The following is a 10,423-nucleotide window of genomic DNA, read 5'->3' as shown; positions in this document are numbered from 1 at the left end:
ACAGTGTTTTAGCAGATGTGTAACTAGTTACAGAGCTTACTGAAGCTGTTTGCAAGAGCACAGTTCATGAAGGAGCCTTCACAGTGCACAGGATAGGGCTGGCACGAGGTTGCTGCGTGCTCGCTCATTCCCAGCTGCACTGGGGGGCTCAGACACTGGTTTAAGTACTTTTGTAGCTCCCCCAGCCTGCAACTGCAGAGCTTAGTATTTTGATCTGTACAACACACCCCGTTTCTTACCGTAGCAGCTGATCCACAGGCTCACTGAATCCATGGGGTTGGGTCTTGTCTTTGACTTCCAAGGGATTCAGATAAGACCCTAGAAGAGCAGCGGATGTAGTGATGCTGGATAGTCAAGGAGCTTACCAAGTAGGCTCTGCAGAGGGAGGACCAAGTGGGGAACCAGCTAGGTAATGCCCCCCATATGGGGAATGGGAAAAAATATTTTTCCTGGATGCTGGGTTCCCTGGAGTCCTGAGACTGGGATGGGAACACCACTCTCCTGTGAGGTGCAGTATGAAAGCACTATGCTATGGTAGGAGCGCACAGAACCACACCATCAAACCCAAATGCAGGCTGACGTTGTCTTTGAGCAAGAGCGAGGAAGCATGTGAAAGCCAGAGAGCAAGTACCACTCTCCACACACTAGTGTTACCTGGCCTCCTGGCAGATGCCTCCTTTGGCAAGAACATGCCCACAGCTGGCTGTTGTTGCAGGCTGGCATGCCTGCCTCTGAGATATGAAGCACAGCCCCTGGGCTATTGGCTCTGGGAAGGAAGGCATTCCCACGTCCAGCAGCGAGTGAGAGCAGCAGGTCCTGCGGTGGTGAAAACAGATGTAAAACTTTATTAGTGGATGTTAAAACTCAGTTATTTACATGGTGTTGTAGCAGTGAAAATTAGAGGGTGCCATCCATTCCCTGCCATGCATGGTAGCCACATGGGTGCAGAATAGGCGAACACAATGGAGACGGTGCAGTTAGTCACTCCGCCTACATTAGCTCAGGGGTATTTATTTTATTTTATTTTTTGCGGGGTGGGGGGTGGAAAGCACAAGACAACCTTTCACCTCCGCTTTCGTCCTTCCACGTTCTCTCGGCTGCAGCTTACACCACACTGCCTATGCCCTGGGGCTGAGCGCACGAGGCACAACAGCTGCCTCTGAGCTGACTTGCAGCCTCAGCCCGCTCTCACCTGGGCACGCTCAAGCCCTGTACAAAGCCAGCAGCCTGCCTAGCCTGGCCTGGCCTGGCCTGACTGCCTTGGACTCACAGAGGACTGATTGGGCTGGGGGCAATGTAGCATTGTACCCATCCCCTCTTAGCCTTGCTTCTCCACCCTGGCAGTGCCAGCTGAGCTGCTCCCCTTGGCTGTTCCAGCACAGGACAGTACTTTGATACTTGTCCTGTTGAAGTGCTTGAGAGTCGGGGGCAGCAACTGCCTGCCCTTGCCACTGCTGCAGAGGCTCACATTGCAGTCAGAGGGAGTGACAGACTGAAAGCCTCCCCTCTCCTCCCGCCCCCTGCCAAGTCTTGCCTGGTCCCTCCCATCCTCTGCCAACGGCAAGGTGCTTGTTTGTGCCTCATTGTCCTCTCTGCCACCCATCAAAGGGAGCCCAGAAGCAGCGGCACTGAGCCTGCCAAGCCTTGTGCCTTGGCAGCAGCTGCCTCCTTGTTAGCAGAGGGGATTAAGACTCCTCTCTCTTTCAAAGCCCCCTGGTTGCTCCGCTGCTGCTCCCAGCCATCCTGTTTTCAGATGTCATTATCCGAACACGCTCCTAATCCGACCTCAGCATGCGGATGTTTGTTCTTGCTGGAGCGCTGCCCGCAGCGCATGGGATAGTTACATTGCTGCATTTCCAGCACGAGCACAAGTGTGCATGCACACACACACATCCCCAATGCTGTACACCCTGTCCCCCTCCCCCATCATCTCAGAGGCTCACACTGGGACATACCTGCTCTTTATAGGGCGCTCATTGTACTTAAAGAGTTCCTTACTTACGGGCTGAAGGAAAATAAGAAAACCAGGTTGACCACGTACAAGCCATTGCTGCTGTGCCCCTGCCAGGCTGGCAACGGGGCAGCTCAGGCCCCTGCCACAGGCGCATGGGTTTTGTGACCCACAGAGCAGCAGGAGCAAAGCAGGGGGGTGGGTGCCAGTCAGGGTACAGCCAGGGCTGGCGCAGCTGCGCAAGCCACTGCCATTGACTCACTGGCCAGTGTTTCTTATTCACAGTGGAAGCTGCTGCCAGGTGCGCTGTAGTACTTCAGGCAGGCCCTGGGCAAGTGCTTTGCTGCTGCTTGTGCAGACAAACTGGTCATGACGGGGGCACTAACTGGCCTTGTCTTTTGTGGTGCAAGTAAAAGAGGAATCCACCCGCCTGAGAACACCTGCATGGAGCCGGAGCTAACAGGTAGGTCAGCCACAGCCTGGTGCACGTATTAACTGTAACAGGGATGAGGCAGCGCAGGCCCACCAACTCAGCAGGTTGGTGAAGCCTGGTTCCCAAACCCCAGGTAAAAAATCCCTGGGTGTGGAGGCAGAAATGCTGCTGTGGTGCCTTTCAGCCAGGGTTAGCTGCAGTATTCTCACCACCTCCTAAACCCAACAGCTTGAGGAGGGCCCAGGCCTGCTCCCCAGGAGCCGGTAGCAGCCCCTGGTTTGCAGTATACGAAGACCCGAGTTTGAGCCTCCTTTTTCCCCTCTCTCTCTTTGCAGCAGAGCTGGGAACACAAGTTTTCAATCTCAACCCACCTGGGTGGCGAGGCCCTCTGAGTAACACAGAAGCCGGAGAAACAAGTGACTTTGGCCTTGTGAGATGGGGTCAGATCCTGGCATAGGGCAAATGGAGACCCTGTCTGCTATAAAACAACCAGGAGGAAGAAATATGATCTGGAGTCTGCATCTCCCAAGCAGTAAACTAGCCCCCAGGGTACCATGGGGGCTAGCAGGAACAGATGGATTTATTCAACGAGCAGGGAAACATCTACAGCAGCGGAGTGCTCTATGCCGCTCCTTTTCCCTAGCTACCCTTCCAGCTCATGTTTGGGCCACACATCAGGGGCACCATCATGCCGAGAGGGCTACAAAGACTCAAGAACACAGAGTGTGGATGAGGGAAGCAGCCAGCGGCTGCTGCAGAAGGCAGCAATGCCAAGCCAGGCCCTAAGGTGTGCGTAAGTGTTGCTGGTACCTGGAGAGATGCTCCTCACAGCTTGTGCCACTGAACACAAAAGGTGGGAAAATGTGTTTCAATCTATTAATTTGCTGGCAGCACGATGCCTCTGACCTCTAAATGAGGACAAATTCAGGGTGCTTTTAACTTCTGGAGAAGAGGAAGCAGCAGGCACCTGTGCTACAAGCTGAGCACCACAACCTTTTCACCGTCTCAGCCTGAGACAGCTGCAGAAAAAATATTACAAGAGCTCTGAGGCCTGGTACAGCCGGGGGGGGGGAAGCTTGGGGGGCAAACTATCTCCAAAAAAATAAACCTTTCATCTAGAGAAACGTGGGAATTGTTCTGGGGTTGGAGCTGGACAGGGCTCAGGCCTCGAACAGCACACGCGAATCACCTGGGCATGAGTAAGGGGCACTGGCAGGCTGGGTGAGGAACCCAGGACTGGGGCAGAGGGCAGGAGCAAGGCAATGAGCACTCCTGTCGAAGGTCAGGAATGGGATCTGTTTATGCCCTGCAGACCAACGGCTGCAGCACAGGGTCCTCCTGGTCCAGAGAGGAGAAATGAAGGAGTTGTACTTTACCTGGGCTCCTCGCCCAGCTTGCCAGTGCCCCTCGCTCATGCCCAAATGATCTGCCCAACTGCGGGCAGCAGAGAAGCAAAAGGTAAATGGGAGAGAACAGGAAATGACTGGAAACAATATGCCCAGGCTGAAGCACTGACCACAGCTCTCAACCCTGGGTTGCAAGCTCTGCAGCTCCTGGCCCAGCCTATCTTACTGTGCTAGGCAACGATTTTCACTGGGTGCAAATACTAAGGGGAGTAGAAGGCAGCAGACAAGACAGGAGGGTAATAGTACAAAATATGCCAGAGAGAGAAATTATGATAAAGAGAAGGGGGAAAAGCCAAGGGGAAGCAATGTTTAGGCTCAGATTTCACAAGCTGCCTGTCAAATCCCCTTGCACACTTTTGCACACTCATTTCTCAGAGGCAAGACTTTGTGTACCCAAACTTGCAGAGGTTATTTCCAAGTGCAGAGAGGCCCTTCTGAAAAGAGCAGCAACTGGGGGCTTCAGTCTGACCTTAGTAACACGGTGAGTTCCTCCAGGCAAACCTCTCCTGAGCTCCTCCCTGCCCCTGGAGTGGAGGGAACTTCAGGCAGTAGCTGCATAACAACATGACAATAAAGTCTCATCTCTTTTCCTATGAGAACTTGAATGTTAAGGGTCTTGCTGAAAGACAACGAGCAACTTGTGCCAGCTCTAAACAAAAGGCAGCTGCTTTCATGAAAAAAAACAACAACAACACAAAACTTCTCCAATCTGCTTTGCTGTGCGAAGTAGGGTGGGACTTGGTTCTGGCCAAGCCAAGAGAATGAAAGCATGAGTGTGCCCATGTGTTCACGCAGAAAGGATGGCTCTCCATGAGTACATAAATCTAGCATTTGAGTGCACCCACAAAAGCCTGAGTGTGCACGTCTACACACACAGCACATCCAAGTATAACTATATTTGAATGCACATGTGTGTAAGCAGGTGAAACCGTGTGTGCAAAGGTGTGTATGCCAGGCAGTCTACATGCCTGCAAGGGCATGAGCTCATTGTGCATGTAGCGTGCAACGGGGGGGGGACACGACAAATCGGTGTGAGCAAGTGTAAGACCGAGACTCTCTCTTGAGGGACATGGAAGTAGAGGGCTGCGTGCGCATTGGTGTCACTCAACGGGAGAGTGACTGAGGGTGTTTTTCAGCCTTTGCTGCAGGGAATTATGCGTCTAAACACCACATTTGGTAGGAAGGCCCGGCCTTCCCCCGTCTGTCTCCTGTCCTGACCAAGCGGCGTCAAAGCCTGGCAGCTGACAAAGGCAAATTCTGTAGCAGGACAATGCCGCCCGGGGTTGGGAAAGGGGCTTGCTCATGGGTAGACTGGGAGAGGGGCTGCAGGAACGGACTCGCCCTAACCCCTGGGATACAGCCCACTCTCCCCAGTGTCCCACCCTGAGGCTGTGCCCCATCCCCGCAACCCGGTGGGGGGCGAGTTTGGGCCCCAGCCGTGCTCTGGCCCTGGACGAGGTGGCGTGGCTGGTGGGAGTGGCTTCCCTCCTTCCTTTTGCTCTTTTTTGGCAGGAAATTTTTTAAACAAACAACTGAAGAAACACTGAGGATTTAAGTAAACACACGAAGATTTATCTGACAGGCCGGCTAAGGATCCTTGCCCTGCCCCCCCTTCCCACAGTCACTAGCCAGCACTTACTGGGGCAGTCTGGGGCGCTGCCTTGCACCGTTTGCAACCCAGCCACAAGAGCATTCGCTCCAAGTCCTGGCAGCAAGGCATCTGATGGTGACACGGGGCTCACGCCACAGCCACAGCCAACGCCAACGCCCCACCATGTGAAGGGCTTGGCATATCCTGGCACCCACCCAAACCTAACCATGCGCAGGCAACATAAGAGCTAAAACCAGGGGCCAAAATAATTTGAAGGGCTTCGGAAAGTGGGACACTGCGTCTCTCCTGGTCCGTGAGGAGCAGGGCGGGGTTGGGGGGGATTTGGTTTTTACTAGCGAGAGGAATTGAGACGGCTAAATACCGGTAGCAGGAAAAACCTTCCTTGAAGCAGCTTTGCCCAGGCATGACGCACACACTCGGAGCGTCTCCTGCACGCCAGATGCCAGGCACCTAACTCAGCTCCATCAGGACACCTTGCTCCACCCTCGGCGCCTCCTGAGCCCCCGTCACCCTGCGTACCAAGGACAGGACGCGATAGTTGTGTTGGAACAAGCCTGTAGCATCCAAGCAAGCTGAGGCCACCAAACCTGAGCGCAAAGGAGCAGGTGAATTCAGTCCTGCCCAGTCCATTCCCCGACCCTGGCATGCAGCTCCCGGCTCGCAGCCAGAGCAGGTTATACCAACAGGGTCCACTGCCCAGCCGAGTGCCCCTGTCGGACCTGGAGCGTACAAGCGACGATTTCTGCCTAGCCGGCATGCAGCACTCTGGCTTCGGAAACTACATTGCGTGGAAACATTTGCTGCAGTTTAAACCACTTTAATTGAAACCAAAATAAGCCTGGGTCAAAACCAAGCAAGCACATTTGGACAGAAGTTTGCGTGGCTCTAACTAAATCAGTTTAAAAAACAACATTGAGTTAAGCCGTTGCAACTTTTTCATACAGACAAGACCCTGGTTACTGCCTGAGGGGTAAAGTTGGAGGCGTTTCAGAGTTGAAAGCTGGAGAGAGAGAGATGGACAGACAGCAGCAGAGAAAGACAGACAGATCAACAGACAGAGGCAGTGGAAGACAAACACGCTAGGCAGGCCAAGTGACCAAGAGACAGACAGACTGTCTGGCAAAGTGACAGACGCAAGAAAAAAAAACAACGCAGGGCAGCAAATCTGATCAGAAGACGCAATCCTAGAAAAAAGCAGGAATCTTCTTGAAAACAGTAAAGAAAAAATATTGTCTCTTTCCCCGCGCTAAGCCAAACAGACATGCTCCCAGAGCTGGCATTAGATCAGATCCTTCCCTATTTGCTGAGATATGGATGGATGGCATATCCTTGAAGGGTTAAATCCTACAGCAGATGTAGAAAAAAAAGAGGGCCAGAGTGCCAGTGGGTACTGGGGGGCTCTCTCTAAGATGCTCCATATTGTGACTACCCACAAAGCCGCCTTGCAAAGCATTTGGGGAAATTTCTCATCTGAAAGACACTCTACAAAAATAAATTGTAATTGAGTTTAATAATCTTCCCCTTTCCAGAAAGGGCCTGACAGATGCTGCCTGGTGCTCACTTCTGCCCCATTTCAAATATTTTTACCTTATTTGGATGAAATATATTATTTTTCTAATGAAAGGAGGTTTTCTTTTTTTTTTTTTTTTTCCCTCCAAAGGGCTGCTTTCCCTCCGTCCAGCTGGTGCCTTTATTAGGTTAGCATTTGCTCCCTTTTGGGGATGGGAGTTTTTTTCCCTGAGCCGAGGAAGCCCATGCCAGCCCCTCCATCCACAAAGCACACGCAAAGCTCAGCTCCCACTGCACCCCTCAGCAAACTAGACCGTCTGCCTTAACCCAGGTCTCTCCTCCCCCTGGTTCATCCTGGGTGCATTTATAATCTTGCCACAGTGCAGGTAAGAGCCAGGGCTACTGATGCAGGTAGCCTGATGCACGTATGCTGGGCAAATGCCCGGGGAGGCAGTGTGGTCTAGCTAGCAGGGCACCAACCCGAGCGTGCGGGGAGCCTGGTTCTGGTCCCAGTTCTGCGTTAGGACCACAGGCAAGTAATTTGCCTTTCCTGTGCCTGTTTCCTCTCCCAACTTTGCTCTGCCTTCCCTGTTCACACCGTCAGCTCCTCAGGCAGGAGCCATCTTACCCGGTGCTCACGTGGCACCCAGCACTAGGAAGGGGGTCTTACATCTCAAGACGGGGCCCAGCCATGACTGACACCAATGTTGGGTGCGTGAGTCAGGACCGGCTCCAGGTTGAGCGGGTACAAAGCAAAGTCATGTGATGGGGGGGCTCCTACCTGCCAGCAGCACGGACAATATCAAGGGCGGATCCGCAGGCTGCCGGCACCTGAGGGAGCAGGATTCAGGGCCTTATTCAGCCGTACCCTCAGGTCTGCACAGCTGCACCAGCACTGCAGCAAAACCACTGCTCCCAAGCCCCTGCAGCCTTTTACTGACGGCACAGAGTAAAAACAGGCTGAGCTCAATGTCTGGGCTGGATGCTGGCACCTCCCACACCTCGACCAGACTCCTTGGGCACGGGACCCCAGGAGGCACAGGTTACTCACCTGCATGGGGCTCATTCCAGCTCCAGGTGGTCCTCCTGGCTGTATGGCCACAGCTCCCTGAAGGTATCCCAGGATGCAGTGCTCTCTGCCATCACACATCAGAGCTGGCCGCGCTGGCTCCACAGGGCTTGGGGCAGGGAGGGGAAATGCAGCGGGACTTCCAGGCACTTAATCCTTGGGTAGGCAGGAGAGGCAGCAAGTGGCGGCAGGCCCGGGGTGGCGGACCACAAGCTCTGCCGTACTAGAGAGTTCCAGGTGCAGAAAGGCATGGTGGGAAAAAGTGGTCCTCCCAGACAGGAGCTGTGCGCTTGGGTGGGTGAGGAGCCAGGCAGCCCCCTCCCGCACCACAGTTCAGCGCCTTTACTCTGGCGTGCTGCATGGAGCGGCCAGGCTTGGGTGGAAATCTGGGCCTGATTCCCAAGTTTGCCTTCCTCTGGCAGTTTATTTTAAGCCTCACCAGACCCCTTGGTGTTGGTTGATACAGTGCAGAGAGGTCAAGTGAATCAGCCACGGTCAAGTAGCCAGGCAGGATGAGGCCCCACAGAGCCCATCCCTGTGTCCCCAGCCCAAATATCCTGGATTGTGCTCTAGAAAGGTGCACAATGGAAAATGCTGATTGTTCCCAAGAATGTGGGAATTTATCCTTCTCCAGCAGTCCTTGGGGAAAGAGGGGCCACAATCAGTCCCCTTCCCAGCCCCGGCAAAGTGGCTCGCATTTAGCTTTTCGCCTGGCCCTGTATTCTGAGGGCACAAAGCCAGGTTCACTTGCCAGCCATGGTTGGGTCAAATGAAGATGATTCGGAGAAGTCCCTCTCCATATGCCTCCCACCTTGGCCTGTATCCAGAGGTGCCCTGGCACCAAAACTGCTGCTCATGGACACTGGATTATGAGCTCTTATGTCTTCATGTTGCCTGACAGCAGCAGGCTGTCTCCATCTGCTCTGGCGTGGTCCATGGTGTTTCAGAGGGAGGAAGGCCTAAAGCAGCGAATCTCTCTCTGCCAGCTCCATCTCCTCCTTCCCGACATTCACTCTCCACCTGCCTCCCTCCTTCATGTCCCCTCCTGCCTTTGCAGTTTTTTTCTTTGGTGTCCCTTAAGGTTGGAACAATCAATGTATTCACCTAATGCAAACCTCCCTCCTCAGGCCACCAGGGAACCTGCTACTTACCATCCTCACCTACCACTCCACTCCTTCAGCTTCACAGTGGGTCTCCTGAGATGCAAGGGACCTATCAGTCTTTTGGCACAACTCTCAGTCTCCTGTATTATGGCAAAAATGCCCATAAACAGCCACGTATGCCATGGTCTGATTAATCAATCACACACTAACAGAGGAACAAAGGGTCCTGCTACCTCAGAAGGCACCGGTCATCCAGGGGTTGGTTTTACTGCACAGTAGTCTGGTAGAATAGGGGGCTCTTGATGTAGTAACTCCACCCTGATAGACAGACAGAGAAGGGTGTCATCTCCCTTGCCCTGCAGGGAAAAGGATCCCTGCTCCCCAGTCGTTCAGCTAGTGCCACGGTGTGCCCAGCACATACTGGCCACTGCCCCAGAGCTACTGATTTAAGAAGCTAGGTTCCACCGGGGATGGGGGGCAGAAAGGAGGGAAGAATTATGAATTAAAGGACAAGCTCAGCTCAGGACTAAAATACTGATCCCTGCAGCAGCAGCTACAGAATCCCAAGCCAAGGCGATGAGGGAAAGCCCGTTTCCATCACTGCCCCTTTGCCCTTGGTCTGGTCATCAATATTTTCGTTATGAGATTGTTGTGGAAAGCAAAGGCAGGATGGGAAACGCACGGGAACTAAGCCCCCAGGACTCTCGGAAATACCTGCTGGCAATTAGGCCCAGCTTTCTCAGAACTCCCTGCTGGTGTGCTGGGTCCCCTCAGCCAGCACCTGTAAGTGAATAAACACAGTATCAGCAGCACAATCTCAGGGTTACTTTTCCTGAGCAAGCCAGAGTTTTGATCTGGCCTGCAGGGTAGGGGACAGGGAAGCTGTGACTTCCCCGAGTAGGAAGGGTTGCAAGAGCAAGGTTTGGAAGAGAAGGGGAAAAAAAAAAAAAAAAAAATCACACTTTATCGCTACCCCAGGAAGCAAAGGAAGGCTTGAAAAACTCAAAGCAAAAACACGCCTTGTTAATGAACTAGCTATCCATTGGAAGCACAGAGGGAAGGAAAAAAACCTCAGGGCTGCCTGTGCTGTAAACCTCGTAAGTCACTCCACAAGGGGCATACCTCAGCAACATATTTTCCACATTTCACTGACTGCTGTTGTCCAAGCACTTTCTATTTTCAAAACCTTCTATGTATATAAAATGTACACAGGCAGGACAATACTTTTGTTGCCTCCCTGTGTTCACCCCGCATTTCCATTTCATGAGGATTCTTGGCTTGAGGAAGACAAAAAGTGCCATCATGTAAGGAAAGCCTCCGCTTTTAAACACACTCAAATT

At 53.1% G+C, this 10,423-nt stretch overlaps 1 long non-coding RNA gene across 1 annotated transcript; it reads right to left on the bottom strand.

The window, feature by feature from the left end:
* Positions 1-661: 661 nt before the first annotated feature.
* LOC149854605 (uncharacterized) lies at positions 662-9,479 on the bottom strand. The gene is made up of 3 exons (XR_016438766.1): positions 9,317-9,479; positions 7,963-9,223; positions 662-816 (listed from the first exon to the last, which is right to left on the bottom strand). It is a non-coding gene; the product is annotated as an uncharacterized LOC149854605 (long non-coding RNA).
* Positions 9,480-10,423: the final 944 nt, after the last annotated feature.

This window comes from Crocodylus siamensis, chromosome 12 (genome assembly GCF_052110815.1).
Source record: "Crocodylus siamensis isolate JL-2025a chromosome 12, ASM5211081v1, whole genome shotgun sequence".
Taxonomy (NCBI): domain Eukaryota; kingdom Metazoa; phylum Chordata; order Crocodylia; family Crocodylidae; genus Crocodylus; species Crocodylus siamensis.
The sequence above is the reverse complement of the archived record's forward strand: the minus strand, read 5'-3'. Positions and strand labels throughout refer to the sequence as shown.